Source organism: Nicotiana tabacum, chromosome 12 (assembly GCF_000715075.1).
Source record: "Nicotiana tabacum cultivar K326 chromosome 12, ASM71507v2, whole genome shotgun sequence".
NCBI classification, from domain to species: domain Eukaryota; kingdom Viridiplantae; phylum Streptophyta; class Magnoliopsida; order Solanales; family Solanaceae; genus Nicotiana; species Nicotiana tabacum.
Window position 1 is genome coordinate 49,692,091 of NC_134091.1, and position 8,953 is coordinate 49,701,043.

The window sequence follows — 8,953 nt, forward strand, 5'->3', positions numbered from 1 at the left end:
TCAGTGCCCTATCAGCTTAGAGTTCATCCCATGCACCTTCAGTTCAGGGCTCATCGGCATCGGGTTCTTCTAGCAGGTATTCTGGTGCTCGGGGCTCTCTCCAGTCCCCACCGCCATTCGCAAGGAGGGGTTGTTTCGAGTGTGGAGATATGGGTCATATCAAGAGGTATTGTCCCCTCCTTACAAGAGGTCCAGCTCAGCAGAGGAGTCAACCTACGACTTCAGCACACGTTACTTCACCACCCGCTCATCCAGTTCGGGGTGGAGCTCAGTCAGTTTGGGGTCGCCCGAGAGGGAGAGGCCGATCATGTGGCGGTCAGGCCCGATTCTATGTTTTTCCTGGCAAACCAGATGTTGTTACTTCAGACGCAGTGATCACAGGTATTGTCTCAGTTTCCCATACGGAGGCCTCTGTACTATTTGACCCTGGTTCCACTTATTCATATGTATCATCGTATTTTGCTCATCATTTGGATATGCCCCGTGAGTCCTTAGTCTCATTTATTCATGTCTCTACACCGCTGGGTGATACTATCATTGTGGACTGTGTATATCGGTCGTGTGTAGTGACCACTGGGAGTTTGGATACTAGAGTTGATCTCTTATTGCTTAGCATGGTTGATTTTGATGTGATCTTGGGTATGTATTGGTTTTCTCCATGTCATGATGTTCTATATTGTCACGCTAAGACTGTGACGTTGGCGATGCATGGATTGCCGAGGATTGAGTGGAGGGGTTCTCTAGACTATGTTCCCAGTAGAGTGATTTCGTATTTAAAGGCCCAATGGATGGTTGGGAAGGGTTGTTTATATTATTTGGACTTTGTAAGGGATGTTAGTGCTGGTGCTCCTACTATTGATTATGTTCCGGTGGTGCGAGAATTTTCGGATATGTTTCTTGCAGACTTGTCGGGCATGCCGCCCGATAGAGATATTGACTTCGGTATTGACTTGGTGCCGGGCACTCAGCCCATTTCTATTCCACCATATCGCATGGCACCAGCTGAGTTGAAGGAATTAAAGGAGAAGCTTCAGGAACTCCTTGATAAGGGGTTTATTAGGCCTAGTGTGTCACCTTGGGGTGCACCGGTATTGTTTGTGAAGAACAAGGATGGTACTATGAGAATGCGTATTGATTACAGGCAGTTGAATAAAGTTATAATCAAGAACAAGTATCCTTTGTCGTGTATTGATGATCTGTTTGACCAGCTTCAGGGAGCGAGGGTATTCTCCAAGATTGATTTGAGGTCTGGGTATCACCAGTTGAAGATTCGGGACTTGGATATTCTAAAGAAAGCATTCAGGACCCGTTATGGTAATTATGAGTTCATTGTGATGTCTTTTGGGCTGACCAACGCCCCAGCAGCGTTCATGCATCTGATGAACAGTGTGTTTCAGTCTTATCTCGACTCGTTTGTTATTGTATTCATTGATGATATCCTGGTGTACTCTCGTAGCCTGGAGGAGCATGCCCAGCATCTGCGGATTGTGTTACAGTGGCTGTGGGAGGAGAAGCATTATGCCAAGTTCTCCATGTGTGAGTTTTTGCTCAGTTCAGTGGCATTCTTGGGGCACGTGGTGTCCAGTGAGGATATTCAGGTGGATCCGAAGAAGATAGAGGCGGTTCAGAGTTGTCACATGTCGTCCTCAGCTATAGAGATTCAGAGCTTTCTTGGCTTGGCAGGTTATTATTGTCGCTTCGTGGAGGGCTTCTCGCGTCGCCCTTGACCAAATTGACCCAAAAGGGTGCTCCTTTCAGGTGGTCGGATGAGTGTGAGGAGAGTTTTCAGTAGCTCAAGACTGCCTTGACCACAACTCCAGTTCTAGTTTTGCCATCAGTTTTAGGCTCTTATACAGTGTATTGTGATGCTTCTCGGATCGAAATTGGGTGTGTGTTGATGCAAGAGGGTAGAGTGATTACTTATGCTTCGCGCCAGTTGAATCCTCATGAGAAGAACTACCATGTTCATGATTTGGAGTTAGCTGCCATCGTTCATGCATTAAAGATTTGGAGGCATTATCTCTACGGTGTGTCTTGTGAGGTGTTTACGGATCATCGGAGTTTCCAGCACTTGTTCAAACAAAATGATCTATATTTGAGGCAACGGAGATGTTGGAGCTGCTAAAAGACTACGATATCACCATTCTGTATTATCCCGGGAAGGCCAATGTGATGGCCGATGCCTTGAGTAGAAAGGCGGTGAGTATGGGTAGTCTTGCATTCATTCATGTTGGGGAAAGACCTCTAGTAATTGATGTTAAGGCTTTGGCCAACCGGTTTGTGAGATTGGATATTTCAGAGCCCAGTCAGGTTCTAGCTTGTGTGGTTTCTCGGTCCTCCTTATATGATCGCATCAGAGAGCGCCAGTATGATGATCCCCATTTGCTTGTCCTTAAGGACACAGTTCAGCAACGGTGATGCCAGAGATGTGACTGTTGGGGATGATGGGGTATTGAGGATGCAGGGTCGGATTTGTGTGCCCAATGTGGATGGGTTACGTGAGTTGATTCTTAAGGAGGCCCACAGTTCGCGGTATTCCATTTATTCGGGTGCCGCAAAGATGTATCAGGACTTGAGGCAGCACTATTGGTGGAGGAGAATGAAGAAGGATGTAGTGGGGTTTGTAGCTCGGTGCCTTAATTGTCAGCAGGTGAAGTATGAGCATTAGAGACCGGGTGGATTGCTTCAGAGGTTAGAGATTCCAGAGTGGAAGTGGGAGCGGATCACCATGGATTTTGTAATTGGACTCCCACGGACTTCGAGGAAGTTTGATGCTATTTGGGTGATTGTGGATCGGCTGACCAAGTCCGTGCACTTCATTCCAGTTGGTGCTACCTATTCTTTAGAGCGATTAGCTGAGATTTACATCCGGGAGATTATTCGCCTTCACGGTGTACCAGTTTCCATCATTTCAGATAGAGGCGCGCTGTTTACATCGCAGTTTGGGAGAGCCGTGCAGCGAGAGTTGGGCACCTAGGTTGAGTTGAGCACAACATTTCACTCGGACGGATGGACAGTCCGAGCGCACTATTCAGATATTGGAGGACATGCTACGCGCTTGTGTCATTGATTTTGGGGGTTCATGGGATCAGTTTCTACCACTCGCTGAGTTTGCCTACTCCAACAGCTACCAGTCGAGCATTCAGATGGCTCCGTATGAGGCTTTGTATGGGAGACAGTGTAGATCTCTTGTGGGTTGGTTTGAGCCGGGAGAGGCTAGACTACTGGGTACTGACTTGGTTTAGGATGCTTTGGACAAGGTTAAATCAATTCAGGAGCGGCTTTGCACGGCGCAGTCCAAACATAAGAGCTATTCCGACAGGAAGGTCCGTGATGTGTCTTACATGGTTGGGGAGAAGGTTCTGCTTAAGGTTTCACCCATGAAGGGTGTTATGAGGTTTGGAAAGAAGGGCAAGTTGAGCCCTCGGTTCATTGGGCCTATTGAGGTACTTCAGAGGATTGGGGAGGTGGCTTACAAGCTTGCCTTGCCACCTAGCTTGTTGAGTGTGCATCCAGTATTTCATGTGTCTATGCTCCGGAAGTATATCGGTGATCCGTCTCATGTTTTGGATTTCATCACGGTTCAGTTGGATGGTGATTTGACCTATGATGTGGAGCCGGTGGCCATTTTGGATCGGCGGGTTTGAAAGGTGAGGTCAAAGGATATAGCTTCCGTGAAGGTGCAGTGGAGGGGTCAGCCCAAAGAGGAGGCTACTTGGGAGACAGAGCGGGATATGTGGAGCAGATATCCACGCCTATTTGAGACTCCAGGTATGTTTCTAGACCCGTTCGTGAACGAACGTTTGTTTAAGAGGGGGAGGATGTAACGATCCGGCCGGTCGTTTCGAGAGTCGTAGCCCCGTTCCCCCTTTGTTGTTCATTTTTGTCCTTCACTGTTGCTTTATGACTTGTTGGGTTAGTTGGTTCGGGTTCGGAGAGAATTCACAGTGAATTGAGATACTTAGTCTCTTAATTGAAAGCTTAAGTTGAAAAAGTCGACCGAATATCGACTTATGTGTAAACAACCTCAGATTGGAATTTTGATGGTTCCGTTAGCTCCGATGGGTGATTCTGGACTTAGGAGCATATTCGGATTGTGATTTGGAGGTCGGGAGTAGAATTAGGCTTGAAATGACGAAAGTTGAAATTTTGGAAAGTTTGATCGGTAGTGGACTTTTTGATATCCGGGTCAGATTCTGATTCCGGAAGTTGCAGTAGGTTCGTGAGGTCATGTGTGACTTGTGTGCAAAATTTGAGGCCAATCGGACGTGATTTGATAGGTTTCGGCGTCGTTTTTAGAATTTAGAAAATTCGAAGTTCATTAGGCTTGAATCCGTGTGTAATTCGTGTTTTTGATATTGTTTGAGGTGGTTTGAGAATTCGACTAAGTTCGTAACCTGCGGAGTGGGAACCGCAGATGCGTGCCCGCAGAAGCGGGAGGTAAGCCGTAGAAGTGGCCAAGGGAGTAGAGCAGCAGAAGGTTGCAGGTGCGTTGGTATTCCTGCATCTGCGCGACCGCAGATGCGGCATAGGGGCCGCAGAAGCGGATTTGGCCTTCAAGCTTGACTCCGCATAAGCGGAGATTTGTCTCGCAAAAGCGAGTTCACTGGTGCAGAAAAATGGGGAGCAGGTGCGGAGTTTGGCGCAGAAGGAGGCTATGGGAGCGCACCTGCGAGACCGCAAAAGCGGCCAAGTTGCCGCAGGTGCGGAAGGCCTAGGCAGAGTCTATAAATGCGAGACTTCGCAATTTTGGCTTCATTTCATCATTTTGAGCTCGGATTCTGGAGATTTTGAGAGGGAGTTTCAAGTGGAATTCTTGAGGTAAGATCCTTGTGACCATTTTTATTCAATAATTATGTTTCCCCACTGTTTTTCCACCTAGATGGTGTGTTTTTGAGGTATTATTTGGGGTTTTGAGGCTAGAGATTTAGAGAATGAACTTTGGGGATTTGAATGATCATTTGGTATCGGATTTTGGTAAATTTAGTATGGTTAGACTCGTGAGTGAATGGACTTTCGGATTTTATGACTTTTGTCAGATTTCGAGACGTGGGCCGGGTTTGGGCCGATTTTGGATTTTGGCTATAATTTCGTATTTTTCTTGTGGAATTGATTCCTTTAGCTTATATTGATTGTATTGTACTGCTTGTGGCTAGATTCAGAATGTTTTAAGACTGATTTGAGGGGCAAGGGAATTTTAGAGTAGAGTTTAGCCCGGATTAAGGTAAGTAACACTTTCAAACTTGGTTCTGAGGGTTCGAAACTCCGAATTATGTGTTATATGATTCGTATGGAGGTGACGCACATGCCAAGTGACGGGCGTGCGGACGTGCACCGTGAGAATTGTGACATGTATGATTCCATGGCACCGTATAACGATTCTATATTGATGATATCCGTATTTTTTTCATGTGATAAAGTAATTGAGTTGTCAATCATGCTAGATATCATATTTAGGCTTTGTGCCGGTATTGTTGGGACCCATAGTGGTCGTTCCTTGCTGTCATCTTACTGATTTTATTGATATTACGTACTCAAACATATTCATTCATTTATCTCAGTCTCAGTTGTTATTTATTGATACATCATATCATTGTTTCGGGCTAGTTTTCATGACATTGTGAGCCCGTGAGTGAGACTGGAGAGGTTAATGACCGAGTGAGGCCGAGAGCCTGATTATCAGTGACAGTTATGGGATCGGGTTTCACGCTGCAGCGGTTATACTGATTTATGATAGTGCTTGGGCTGAAGGTGACCCTCCAGAGTTTACATATACCTCCAGTGAGCGCGGTTGATATTATTGAGGGATGGATCTTCCCTGGACATGGATCTTGTCCGAAGCATTTTATACCTGGAGATGGATCTTCTCCATGGGCTGGATTAGCCCTACTCGATACTGGGTGACTGATGGTCAGTGATGTATATATTCCGGGATGGATCTTCCCTAGGCCGTTTGGGCCATATACAGTACCAGTGATTGAGCATTTAGAGTGTGAGCACATGAGGCTGTCAGCATGGTACATCACATACAGCATGTGCATTGGCATGGTATAAGTAGAGGAGTTATATTTTTCATATCATTCAGATTTAATCCATTTTGCTATTTTAAGTTATCTATCGAATTTGAAAGCATGTCTACACTTTTGCACTATTATTTTATGTATTGAACTGTGTCGGTTGAGTTCGTCACTACTTTCAGCCCACAGTTTGTGTTTGTGACTTACTGACTTGGTTGTATTCACGCTACTCCCTGCACCTCGTTTGCAGATCCAGGTACTTCTGGTTACGGCGGTTGCTGAGTGAGGAGTCGAGATCTCAGAGATTATCGAGGTAGTTGTATGACGTTCGCAGGCCTTGGCTCTCCTTCATTTTCTTTATCTATATTTCAGTTCTTATTCCTCAGACTTTGTAGTAGACTGTATCCTTGTATAGATGCTCATGTACTCGGTGATACCCCGATTTTTGGATGAGATTTGTATTGCGTTGTGGTTTATTTCGATTTTTAAATGGTTTCTTAAATATTAATGGCTTCCGTTTTATTTTTCAAAGTTTTTACTTGGTGATCTGGTTGAGTAGTTGGCTTGCCTAGTTTCACGATAGGCGCCATCACGACGATTGGTTTTGGGGTCGTGACAGAAATAGACATGCTAAATAGTTAATCATTAATGATGTTATATGTGAGACTATTTTATACTTGAAAGTTTAAACATGATCATAAGTCATAACACCAGAAAGTCAAACTATTCAATATCAGAACAAACATATGTGGCATTGCTTTTTCCATTGACAAATTTGCTTTAAAAACAACTTATTTAGTATTAGAGCGAAATGACCTATTAATTTTGCTTGAGTTTGATTGATTGATATTTTCCCTTCGACAAGATATTTATATTTGCAATCATCCAAGTTAATTTCCTTCGATTACATTTTATTTTCAGTTCCTCACTCTGTGAAACCAAGCTTCGTTTCTTTATCCATCTAGTATCCGAAGCTAACTAACCTGACTATTCTGGATCCATACTGCATTTTCTGTCAATATAAATTTTCTTTTTCAGGATTCGAATCAGAAACCTCTGGTCAAAGATAGAGAAATTTCAAACATCCCACTGCACAATTGGTGGTATGTAAAACCAAGTTCTACTTAATTAGTTCATTTGCTTACAATTACTTTTCTGGCCAAATTGGACAGCAAACATCACTCTGGCGTAGACCAAAATTGTTTAACTTCAGAAGTTAATTTAGTTTCAGAAGTTAATTTAGTTTGACCAAATTTTAGTTAACTGAACATCAAAAGCTTATCAGCAAGTGAGCTTAATTGAGAGTTTTATATTGGGTTATTATCATTTTTAGCTCGCGCCAGAAATTATTTACATCTGTTAGCCGAAAAAGTGTATAAAATTTGTATAATTTTTGTATATAACATATAGAATGTATATATATACAAAAAATATACAAATTTTATATATTTTTTCGGCTATTATTTTTACCGCGACTATACAGTGTCGTTTTTCCTTTTATTATATTTGCTTTAGAAGCCCAACCAGAGTAGCACGTGTTAACTTTTATTCACATTACTTACGATCTAAGTTGCTCCGACATGGCAGTTTAGGTGCCACATCCGTGTCGACACGACACTAGTATGGGTGTGGGTATGGGATCCGTACCGGATGTGATAAAATAATTTTAGGTACTTTGACCATGACAGGTAGAAAAATTCGAGATGAGATACAATTTGATTCCCGAAATCAGAACCAAAACTAGGGTAAATTTGAAGAAAATAACATACACTATCTAGAATATCAATCATTTACTTATCTACAACTTGAGAATAAAAAAAGATTCACAATTTACAAACTATACGTAAGTATTCCACAAAATTTCTCATAATTTAAAGATTTTTATATTTTTTATTTTTTTGAATTTTTTTTAGCCGGATCCCTGCACCCATATTTGTACTAGGATCATATCCCCGAAATTTAGAATTTACATCTCGAAGAATCCGACCTCTAGATTCGCACCCGTATCGAACACCCGCACCCGTGTCCGAGCAACTTAGCTTGCAATAGTATTTCAGTTTTTCTGTGAGCTTTGAGAAAACAACTTGGAAAGGTTAACTAGAATGTAGCAAGCCTGCACAGTACTAAGAAGAAGGAACAATATCTTAACACCATGAGAAACATCACAGTTATATCAATGTGTAATGGTATCGTTAACTTCTTTGCAGTGAAAAACATTGGGGCCAGAAAAAAGTGAAAATGTATCACAACCCAAAAGTGTAGCTTAGTGATCAAGGAGGTTCAAAATTTTTGTATGATAGGTTCAATTCCACTAGCTACAATATATTTTAACTTTTTTCTTGTTGAACCCCTTAGCGGAGACCCGGCCTCCGCCACTGATTGAACACCTCTTTACTAATTAGTTAGAAAAATATAGCTTATGTATTTGGCCAACTAAAAACCAAACACAAAAATCAACAAGTGACCAGATCAAATACATATTAAAGCACTCATGGGTTCTAAATATAAGCAACTCATCAAGCACAACACAAGAGACATCAATATGAAACAATATGTTGAAAAATTAGTGGTATCTCAAAAGGTAAGTTCATCATGGTTTGGAAAATCTTTTTTTTGAAATATCATTTACCTATTATTTAGTAAATTATTTTATTTTTAATAGAGTCAAACTAGCCATTATCTTATCGTAATCTAGCCGTTAGAGCAACACCTATATAAACATGGTCTTTGGAGAGCTAAAGACATACTTTCTAATACAAATTTCTGAATCTTCTTCTTCCTCTTATATGTTGAGCTTCTTTTATGAATTTTCTGCTAGTTCTGTTCCCAGTTTATAACTGGAAGAGCTTGTTGAATCCTGGGAGATACGCCTAATTTTATTCTTTACTGTGTGGACGAAATATTCTTAAGGACAATATCCTTGACATGCCTCAAAC